Source organism: Protopterus annectens, chromosome 5.part0, assembly GCF_019279795.1.
Source record: "Protopterus annectens isolate FY-2018-M chromosome 5.part0, PAN1.0, whole genome shotgun sequence".
Classification (NCBI taxonomy): Eukaryota; Metazoa; Chordata; order Ceratodontiformes; family Protopteridae; genus Protopterus; species Protopterus annectens.
In genome coordinates this window covers 522,156,239-522,168,890 of record NC_056735.1, presented here as the reverse complement: position 1 = coordinate 522,168,890, position 12,652 = coordinate 522,156,239, and positions in this window count along the sequence as shown.

Below are 12,652 nucleotides of genomic sequence, written 5' to 3'. Positions count from 1 at the left end.
TCATGCAGTGCAGGTTACACATATACAACAACATGTCTGTGTTGCCTCTGACATGGCATATGTCTTTTGCATGTGTTTCACATCTTCAGTCCTTTTCTCATTTATTTAGGTTGTGTGCACATAGTTGTATAATATGCTGTCACATAACTGCTTAGCTACATTACTTCTGTTTGGCACTGTGCTTGCTTCTTTTCCTTTCACATGCATGGTCGGAGGTTTTAATCTATCTCCCACTTATTCCTGCTCTGCTAACAGAGTTTATTAGATTCAATATTCACCGTGTACTGCAATCACCTTTTATTTCATTACAGCCAGCTACTACCATCAGTCATACTGCTTCAGGTTTGACTATCACATAGTTTGCAACATCTCAGCAGTGCATAACGCATAGGCACATCTGTATGCCTGCTGCATTGCATCATCACAGGTATGCATCCCTTCCCTGTTTGTCAGTTTACCTTCACCCATCTTGTAGTGTGTAATTTATCTCCTCTTAATGTTTTTCTAATCTTTGTCATGTCTTGTGATATTTCTAAAATGTTTAATGCTGTGATTTTCCCTCTTCCTCCTTTTTCCCTGCATAAGCATTACAACAAAAATCGTAATTGCTTTGCAAATGTTGCATGACATTCGTAGATGCTGAAAATATTTTTCAGCTGGAGGACCGATTATTGAAGATCTGTCATCCTTTATAACTTCATGTTGATTGCATTGTGGGTAGTTGTATTACTACTGATGGACACTGATAATGCATGGCCCAATTTATGAAGCACTTGTCTGGACATATACATATTTGACATGTATATTTGTGAGTGAGCCGACCTTGCTGGATACATCCATTTTGCACTGAGTTAGTCTATATACACTGAGGCATAATAACATATCACTTGTTTATCTGCAATTTTTACATGGAACTCAGCAAAATGCGCTGAATTTTGTGCATATACTATTTTTTCATAGTTTGCATTGCATATACTGATTTGTTGCTATTTAATCTTTCATACTTTTTTAATTCTCATGTTATTGTTTGCATTTTTTTTTCTGTATTGCCATTGCCACTTTAGCCTGGGTCATGACTGAAAATTATCTCAGGACTAGCTCACTTAACAGTTAACAAAAGAAAAACAAACAAATAAATACATAAATAGATATGTGTGTCCTTTCTTGTAAGCATGTTGAGTTCTGCTTAGTGATCCATTTTCTTCCCCGATCCAAACAACATGCTGCAGTTGAATTGTCAATCTGCCACAGTATCAAAAGGTGTGTATATTGTGCATGTGTGTGTGTGCGTACGTACACACTATTCTTGTGATAGAATGGTGCCTTTGTTTTTCTACCTTGGGTTCAGCAATAGTGTCCAGCCTTGAAAAAGAAAAAGAAACAATTGGAAGAAAATTAATGAATGACTATCCAATGAAAAGAACATCTAGTATACCTTGACAAGGAAAGCTAGTTATTCATATCTACTTTTTTCTAATGCAATTCAATACTAGTTGTTGATCTTTTATATAATTATTTGTATCTTACAACACTGTAGATATTAATAAATACCCTACAGGTTTGATATGTTAATACCAATGCATCATTCATAAGTACTGTACATCTATGTTTCATTTGTGCAGTTTTAAAAATTGCAAGCCCAACTAGACAGATGGTCATTTTTTTGTTTCATATTGTCACTTTTTATGAACATCAAAAGGAAATAATGGTGCTGAGTCTTCACATTTTTATAGTTCACCTAGTCACTTTAAATGCTTTACAATGCATATATATATATATATATATATATATATTTTTTTTTTTAACAATAGCATAATATACAATGTTTGTTATTAGATTTTTCCAAGGATTATGGATTAAATACAAATATTAGTTATTCAAAATGCTATGACCTACTAAATAAATCTGTGTAGCCTAACATGAATTTTTCTTTTTTTGGCATAGTTTATTATAGTAAAAGCTATTATTTCAACACATGCATCATAAGTCAAATGCAGACAACAAAAAAAGTTTACCTGTATTTTATTGAGAAGCAATTTAAATAGAGCTGACAGTGAACAATATGGCACTTTACTTAATTACATTGATCTGCTTTGTTGTGTTGTAGATCTGCTTAGTACAGTACTTGAACAATTCAACACAGTAATAAATTAGAAAGTACTTGAACTTGCTTCTCCAAATCTATTTATTCATCATTGACAATTAGGGGCAACTTAGTTCACTTCATCTATGGAGAAGACACATTTAGATGTCATGCTACACACTCAAGGAAAGAAAGTAAGTGATAATTCTGACATGATGAAAGATACTGTGGTTGGAACAGCAGTCAGAGGAGGCCAGATATCAGTCATGCTGTCATCCTGCAATAATAATAGCTTGAGAGATGCTAACTTGTATTATAAAAGTAATCTGAAGTAAGATATAAAACATAAAAAAAAAATCTTATCTGACTACATATAACTCAAGAAAAAATGTATAACCTGTCTGCCCATTTACCTTACCTCTACAAACTTGTTAACACCAATCTTTGGAAGAAAAACTAAATAACGTTTCTACTATGACTTAGTTGTGACAGATTATTCTGTGTATAGGTTAACTTTTATAAAGAAATATGTTTTTACATATTCATTTTTCACAAAAGATTAGAAGTTACTTTGAATTATCATACCAGATGAGGCTAAGGAAACATAATTTGTTTTCAATTTATTATGGACAAATAAAGGGAGTTTTTTTTTTTTTGGGGGGGGTCTTCAAGAGTAGACAGAATGAGGTAGTAAAATGTTTACTAGGGTTACATGTTTTAAAAAATGTAAGAGATAAAACAGACAATTAGTAATTAGTGAAGTGTAATAAAGCTATCAAAGTTAGAAAAAAAAAACATTTTTATTCAAGTCACTTCCACTAGATAAAAGGTATTGAAAATACTCCAGTATTCAAATGAAAGCTGGATTTATAATATGGTGCTAAAGGGCCTGATTCCAAAAGTCTTGCTCTTAGTGTAAGTGACTTACTCCTGAGCAAGTCTATGCTGATTCCAAAAGACATACTCTTGGTGTAAGTGAGTAAGCCTAGTGCAAGCCTTCTCACAAATAAGCTTTACATTGAACTTATAGTCACTTACACTGATAGCAAGTCTTATGGAATCCCTCTGAAAGTTTTTTGGACATTACCCTTATGGAAAGCTTCCAATACTGATCTTTTTTGAAGTTCATGATCTAGACTGAACATTAAAAACTGAACACTGAAGCAAACATTTAGAAATGTAATAAATGGAAATCAACATTTCATTATTATTATAATATAAAATGACTCACAACATATAGTAACCAAAGTACATGGACAGCCCTGGCAACTAAGCAGCATAACAGACTGACCATACTAGTCTATGCTGTTCTATAACAAATAGAGTGGCATGCTGAGACTGGTCTCATGTCCAAGCTGCCACATGGACAGATATTTCATTGCAAGACAGCTCTCTCTCATCTTCTTGAAGTGTCAACTGTCCAAGAAAAGATTGGGCGTAATGAAGAGGGGGTGCTATGCAGTGACCACCCAAACTTGATTAAACAAGGGATGGGAAGGAGGAGGGGAGTTGCAGGACTTCTTCAATGAAAAGCCAGTGAGAACCCACAGTCCTGCATTTAATTAGAGAGAGCCACAAGGGGGCTGTCAGAACACCTCAAGGCAAAGATGACATGAAGTATGTTTGGTTTGTCCAGCAAACATAATTTCCCCCATGCCCAACTTTGTTTTATAATAGCACAAAGAGAGAAACTGATGCTGTAACCAGTTTATTTAAACAGACATGTAAAACTGTCATAACTGGAACTCTAAATAACATTACTATCATACTAAGAAATAACTCTTAACAGCTCATACTAACCCAGATACCTACAGAGCCCTAGTAAACAGATAACATGACTGACCATCAGCTCTGGTCTGGACTGTCCTGCAACCAGTCAAGTGGCATGCTGAGAATGCTCTCCTCCAGATAAACTGCCAGCTGGTCACACACAGCATTGCAAGACCACTCACTGCCATCTTACTGAAGTGTCAGCTGACCAGACAAAAACTACAGGCAATGAAAAAGGGGGAAGGTCATGCAACAACCACCCAGTAGGCTGGCAGTCATGCCAGCATTTCCCACCTAGCTTTCCTGGCCATAAACCAGAAGAAAATGATACACCAACCATAATAATAATAATGATAATAATGGCAATATAACTGCTAAGAGAATTTTTAATAAACTTAAGTTGCCATGTAAATGTTGGATTCCTTTAAGCAATGACATACAGATCCTAAATTGGCAGATCTTGTAAAAATAAAGAAAGATCGAGGTTGAATAAGTCACATCAGATGTCTGAGAGAAGGATGCTATTGGCTTGATACCAGAAGGGATCTGTATCTGACAAATCTCAGTGTTTGATGACTGACAAATATGAGCAACCTTGTGTTTCAAAGTTTTATGGGAATTCATACCCATAGCAGGCTTTAAAGCACAATGCTAAAATAATGTAGGAATTATGGAAGCCCATGCCACCAGTATCCCAGGATATAACAGCAGGGTAGTTACTATGTCTCTGATAGAAGTGTGAGCAACCTAAGTTGGGAATCATGCCCTTATCATTACCACCTAAATGAATAATGGTATAATCCCATTGTGAGCTGCTGTAGCACTACTAGCAATTGGTGCCACATCACGCCTGACCATCAACTCCAAAAAATGGTCCATGAGCAAGGATTGAAACTCAAACACACACCTTCTTGTTGAGTTGTGCCTGTGAAGAATGCATGTGTAATAAAGAAGTGATCCAAAATTAAAGCTTACAGTCCACAAAAAAACAAAGCAAAGCAAAGAAGAATCCATCAACTGCCAGTATGGATAAACAGTCTAACTATGTAACGTAGTTCAAATAGGCAAAAGATGCACAACTACTCGTCCTTTTAATAACCTCTACTGACTGACCTTCCTTGGCTAAGTTAGACTAACCCTTTTTTGAGAGGCCTTTATATGATAAAGCTGTACTTAAGAATTCAGGTCCTTGGATTCTAAAGGAGTACCTTTCAAAAAAAAAAAAAAACACGGTATCTAAACCAACTGAACAGCTCAGGTTACAGAGGGTAAAACTAGTAGAAGGGAGTGATGGCCTCTCTTTACCCCAGGCCAGTAATTAAGGAGCCTCTATCTTCACCAATGACACATGTGAGAGACGGTCACTAAAACAGGGATGGAATTACTCAGTATTTACAAATGCAGCTCTATGCGTCAAGCACAATTTCTCCTAAGAGCAGTTCCAAGTGACTGACACATGCACACTTAGGTATTTGATTTACATACACACACACACACACACACACACACACACACACACACACACACACACACACACACACACACACACACACACACACACACACACACACACACACGCACACACACCCACGCACACACACACACGCACACATACACACACACACACACACGCATACACACACTCACACTCCTGGGAAAGGCTGACATAGATTTACTAGCTATACCCCCTTATGCCCAGACAATAAATTAACGATGCTGCCACCAGCAGGCTCTTACAAGGGTATCCAATTATAATGAGTAAAATTAACACTAACATAAATGGTTAAGTGTAACCCAAGCAGCAAGCTTTTTGGAGTGGCCAAGGATAAACACAAGTACTATCAAGTTGTTAAAAGTAATCTGTAAAAGACCAGCCACAATAGAAGGTACAAAAATATTTAATAATAAATAAAATAGAAAACATGAGAATATTAAATATTTAAGTGCAATAAACATCAGTGTTTCAGTCACAGGAGAAATAAAAATGGCACAGACAGATTCAAGCAGATGCAGAAAAACAATACTTAGCTAATCTCACTGTAATTATTGACTGTCTAAAGAAGAACTGTTCCTTAGCTAACTTAATTAATTCAGTAAGGCAAGATGAGATGATGAGAAGCTTACTTCCAATAGGCAAGGTGATTGTCAAAGGAAAAAACATCAAAGACCAATACACGTACGGTTCAGTTAAGGCACATTTAATAACTTGCTGCAAGGAGACAAAAACATGCAAATACAAGGATTCGTCTAACTACTAACAGGAAACATGCTATTCTTATACTGTTTTACAAGACATGGCCTTCTATGGCTGACGTAATCAAACACAACTTTCAGTATTGTTCTACAGCAGATGTTACTCAGATTTTCTGCTGACATGACTAGATTTGTGAGAAACTTTTTGAGAAAAACAACCTGGCCTTGGTGGGCACTAATCCGTTTACAGGCTTCTATTGTACAGTGTTACATTTCAAGGTACTTTTCTAACTCAGATACAAGCAAATGCTGATTGCAGTTCATATTTTCAAGCAGGCTTTGTCCTAATTATCTATAGCTTCTACAGTTGTGTATTTTCTCACAGCCCAAGCGGAACTTCTTGTCTAAGTTTCATACAAGTAGTATTGTTCTATTCATTATTTTCCTAACATAAGCAGGAATCATCTGCTTCACAGTAAATTTCCAAGGCACAAGCAAGATTTTAGCTAACAATACAAGGTCAGAAAGCATCTGCAGGGGGGGCGTGGCCAAGGATGAACACAGGATAGCAGCAGATTTCTTCAGCTCCACCAACTTAACTGCACTGACAGGAAATAATTACTTTAAAAATTAATTTATTAAATAATTTTCTTTCTAAATACGTTTGGAATATCAGTTTCTTGAATAATATCTAAAAAAGAAAGACAATTTCAATAATTTTCCTGTCAGAAAACACCTTGGAAATTTCTCTGTCAGCACCTCTGTTTGAAATGAGTTCCAGTAAGACAAATTCTCAGGATTCCAGCATCAAGAAAGAGCTTCAGTCTCTGATCTCTACAATTCAGCAACTTACTACCAAAATGGACAAACTGGATACTAAAATTGATAACTTCATAGAAAAAACTACAAAACAAATAGATGTGTTACATCTAGACTTGAAACAACAGAAGACTCAGGTTACAGGCATAGAAGAGACTGTTAATGACATGGAGAATAGAATCCAGGAAGAAGAAATTAACATTGAGTTTTTGCTGAAGCAGAACATACATCTACAAACCAAACTTGATGACCTGGAAAATAGATCTAGGTGCAATAATATTAGGATTTTTGGACTGCCAGAAAATATAGAAGGTAACAATATTACTTCTTTTTTAAATACTTGGCTTCCCAAAACTTTAGACTTGTCAGAAGCATTTTCTTTTGGTATTGAAAGAGCCCATAGATCCATATCTAATTTTAACTCTAACAAAAAGTATCCTAGATCAGTTATAGTAAGATTTCTATCATCTTATGACAAGGAGATGGTACTTAGATCTGCATGGGCTAAAGCACCTGTTAAAATTAATGAGGCAACTGTGCATTTTGACAATGACTATTCTTCCTTGGTAATAACTAAAAGAAAAGTTTTTCTGCCATTAATAAGAGAGCTTAAGAAAGCACAGTTCAAAACCTACCTTCTGTTTCCTGCCAAACTAAAAATCTTTCTACCAGATGGCCCTAGAATTTTTGAAGACTTAGACTCTGCTTTGCTGTATATAAAAAAAAATAAGATTTTGGATAAATTAGAAGAAATGGAATGGGCTAGTCCTTCGTTAAAGAGGATGGCAACAGAAACTTCTTGGAAGACTTCAGAGAAGCAAAAAAAAAGACTAAAAAACAAATGACATGTTCTATGTTTTTTCTTTTTTTTCTCTCTCTCTTTCTCCTTCACTTTTAATATCTTCAAATACAGTTACTGCATCTCTAGAAAGCCACAAATATTATAAAAGATTTAATCAAAGTTATTTTCTGTGTGCAAAGAACTGTTTTTGTTTCATAAATAGTCAAAATCTCTGAGGAACAAATAACAAGCTATCAATCAACTTGTTTCTCTTTGTGATAAAGAGACCCAAGGTTAGTAATTTGATACATTTTTTTTCTCTCCTCTTGTTTTAAATAATGGCATTCTTTTTAAACTATGCATTCAGTGAGGGGTGGGGGAGGGCAGGGAGAGAAGTATGATGAAAAATATGAAAAGTAGAATAATAACTTAGTTTTTTTAAAAAATATATATATGCTGTTTAAATACTGCTGCTAATTATTTTACCATGATTCTATTGCTTATACATGATTACAAATAATTTGTCATGATTTATTTACAAATAATTAGAACTAAAATAGTGGTAAATAATATGTTTCATATCTATCTTTATTAATATAAACAGCAAGTAATATTTCACTGTAGATACTCTTTATAGTTTCCTTTTTTTTTCTTTTCTCTTTCTTCTCTCTCTCTCTTTTTATTTTCTACTCTCTTTCTTTTCTTTTCTCTCTCTCTCTTTTTCTTTCATATAAGTACATTTACATGCTTTTGATAATACTGATACATGTATATAATAAGATTTGTATAAGAAAATGAATTGGGGCATAAAAAATTAGTTGTATTATATGTTAATAACTGTAGACTTAGTTTCACTGTCATAGAGACTGTAATAACTTGTAAAATACTTTGCAAAGGTTTTACTCTGTTTAGTTTCATTTGTATTGCTAAATGAATGTCAGTCACTTGCATTTATTAAAATTCCCACCAGAATGTTAAGGGAGGCAACTTGGGATGTGGGTTACCTCGTGAATAGTGTCCTCGAGTTGTTTTAAAAGCTTCAACACTCAGAATACACGCAGAGAAGCTGAATGCAGTCATTTTGAACTTTGACCCCTGATTTCACACTGACACATCGCAGATTCAAGAAGAACACTCTTCCAGGAATTAGAACTGCTGCAAATGTGACTTTGCGATGAAAAATGAACTCTATAACATTTAAATGTGAGTTATTTTTTTATAACTGCTTACTTATTTATGATATAATTTATAAAATATGAAAGTTATAATGATTTTAAATGATTCAGCATGCCATAGTAAGCAAGTGAGATATTTTAGAAGGCATAGAAAGTAAAACATATATACATATGTTTTTGAAAGCTTACATGACTGCAACATATTAATGTATGTAAATACTTATGATTTAAACATATATAATATTATAATTCATTTGACTTATCTAGCTGACAAGCATAAATATCATTATGATTTTATCTTAGAAGAACTTGTCATGTGACATATTTTAAAGCAGCAGTTCAGATATATAAAATACAGATGGCTTTCTTCACAATGATTTAAGTATATCTGGGAATTTACATAGCTATGCAGTATGATTTGTAACCATATTTATGAACATAAATATTTTATTTAACTGGCAATAATAAGTATGAGAAGAAAGCTTTGATGCAAGTAATTTAAAGTTTTTTAAAAGCTGTTAACTGCATTTCTATGACAGTAAATAGGAATGTCCTAATATATGTAATGTCTGTACCATAATAGCCTTAAGTTATTGACTCTAAATGAACATAAGAACTTATTTTTACAAACTTTGAATAAATTAATATGTAGATATGCCCCCCTTTTTTTTTTTTTTTTTTCTTTTCTCTCTCTCTCTCTTCTTTTCTTTCTCTCTCTCTTCTCAGTTCCCATTATCAAGTTTATTTGAATGCTATTTTGATTATAAATGTATTATACTAAATAGATGTACATAGCAGTTTGAATTGTTTCTAAATGTTCCTATTTGTTTATATGATGCTGATTTATCAAATGTTTAGCTTTGTCTTACTAGATAATCTAATTGAAAGAGGTTAACTTTAGTTAATAATAACTAGTATTAAATTGATAAGGTGGCAGCTGAGGTACTGCTGCTTAGGGTAGGGGGATAACTTGAGTGGTATGTGCTACTCAAAGTTGGAGTTTTTAACTCCAGGCTGGGTGCAAGATTTAATCCTTATATTATTTTCATCTGTTTATTGTTGTTTGTATATAGTTCTGACATCCACAATACATTTTATAAAGTCATTGTCACTACAAGCAAAAATGAAGCTTATACAAAATCCCATAAGAGTTTCAATAAATACAGCTATATTTAAAGGTACACATAACGGAGGAGGTATAATATCACTTATTTTGTTAATTGTTATTCTGATTATAAGTTTTATATGTTTAAAAAATGCCAAATGACTTCTCTAAAAGGAATTTCTTTAAATATTAATGGACTGAATAACCCATGTAAAAGGGCAAGTTTAATGAGATACATTAATTTACATAAGGCCAACTTAGTATTCCTTCAAGAAACACATCTCCTGAAAAAGGATATTGATAAATTAGCCACTAATAAATATACAGTCTTAGTTAGTTCAGAACACACTCAGAAAAAAAGAGGAGTGGCTATTTTATGGAATAAAAGTATGTCCATACCCAAAACTATTAAGTCTTATGAAGATGATAAAGGAATGTTTTGTATGGTTACAATACAAATTAATGGAACGACATATACATTAATCAATGTATATTGGATACCAGGAGTTGGTATTAATACAGTGAAATACCATCTTAATAAGATCATATCATTCTCTATAGGAGATATTATTTTAGCAGATGACTTTAATTGCATCTTACATGAAAAAGATACTACTACTATAGGAAAAAGGAAAATTACATCTAATGCAAAACGTTTAAAGGATTTTGTTAATTTATATCATTTGAATGATATTAATAATCAGATAGACTCAAAATCATTACCATACACTTTTTTTTCTAACAGATATAAAACTTATTCAAAAATAGATAGAGTCTTTATTTCTAACCAGATGGTAACAGAATTAATTAATTCTAAAATCATTTCGTGTCCTATATCAGATCATAATTCAATTGTCTTTGAGTTCATGATAAAAAGTACTTACAATGTTCAGATCAAAAGGATACCAGCATACTTAACTCAACTAAAAGACTATAAAGATTATATACTTTCAGAAGTGCAACATTTTTTAGACATAAATAATACTCCTGAAGTCTCCATTGTTTATGTTTGGGATGCTTTAAAATCATACCTATATGGACAAAGTATCAGATGGTAAAATAATAAAAGGAAATCTTAGGATAAGGAATTATTAGATATTCAAAGTAAATTAGACTCTTATAGGCATAATAATAAAGAAAATATTATGGACAAAAAAAGTCATTGAAGAAATAAACAAACTAAATGAGAAATACAAAGAAATTTTAACTCATAAAGTTAAAATAACATTAGAGAAATACAAGTTTCTGTCTTACTCAATAAGTCCCAAATACTTACATAGACTTAAAAATAAAACAAAAAGGTTGAATAAGCAAAATCATATCAAAGAAATTTTCTCTCCAAGGATAAAGAATGTTTCTAGTCTACCAGAAATATTAGATGAATTTAGAAATCACTTTCACAAAATTAATCATAATAACATTAACATGGAGCCTAAAGATAAAATAAAGAAATTTATAACTACAAACATGAACAAAAAACTTAATAAACAACAGACTAAACTATTGGATAAAAATATTTCATATACAGAGGTTGTTACACAAATTAATAAGCTTAAATCAAACAAAGCACCAGGTAATGATGGTATTATACCAGAGATCTATAAAATTCTTTCTGAAAGTGCATACTCATTAATACATAAGGTTTTTATTTTGGCCCAAAATGAGTTAACAACTCCCCCATCTTGGCAATACACATTTATTTTGCCAATTTTAAAACCCAATAAAGATCCAATTAGATGCACTTCATATAGACCTATCTCATTACTTAATGTTGACTATAAAATGTTTATGAGTATTTTTGCTGATAGACTAAAGACAATCATCCCAGGCATTATAGATATAGACCAGACAGGCTTCATTGTAAATAGAAATACTTTTGATAATATAAGGAGAACTCTAACGTTAATTGATTTTGCAAATAGGAGAAAGAAAGATTTAACACTTATTAGTCTCGACATAAGTTCAGCATTTGATTCAGTAAGTTGAGACTACTTGTTTATCTTACTGAAGTGCACAAACATTTCAGATGCATTTGTAAATCTAATTGAACATCTATATAAAGGAACACTGGCTTACATTAAGATAGGAACATATGTCTCACAAAAATACCCATTTTAAAAGGTAGAAAACAAGGGTGTCCACTCTCTCCATTATTATTTACTTTAATAATGGAGCCTTGGGCTAATTTGATCAGAAACAGTACTGATATAGAAGGATTTGATATAGATGAAAATACAATATCTAAAATTCAACTTTTTGCAGATGATGTTCTAATTACATCAGCAGGATCTAATTCTTCTATGCAGTCCTTATTTGATAAAATGATGAATTTTAAAAATATTTCTGGTTTAATATTCATTGAAGAAAAAACTAAAATATTACCTATATATACACGAAAAAATGTCCTCATTAGTGATTTTAGTAAATATATACCCAACTCAGGTCAAATAACATACTTAGGTATAATATTAACTAAAGATATAAAATCTATTATACATAATAATTATAATATCTGTCTTCTTAATATACAAAATCTTTTCAATAGCTGGAATAATATGTTTTTTACTATGGAAGAGAGACTTACAATTATTAAAATGATAATATTCCCTAAGATATTATACTTAATACAATCAATAATACTCCCACCTACAAAAATAATTATCAAGAAATTGAATTCACTAATGTTAAATTTCTTATGGGCACCTAATAGACCTAGGATTGCATTA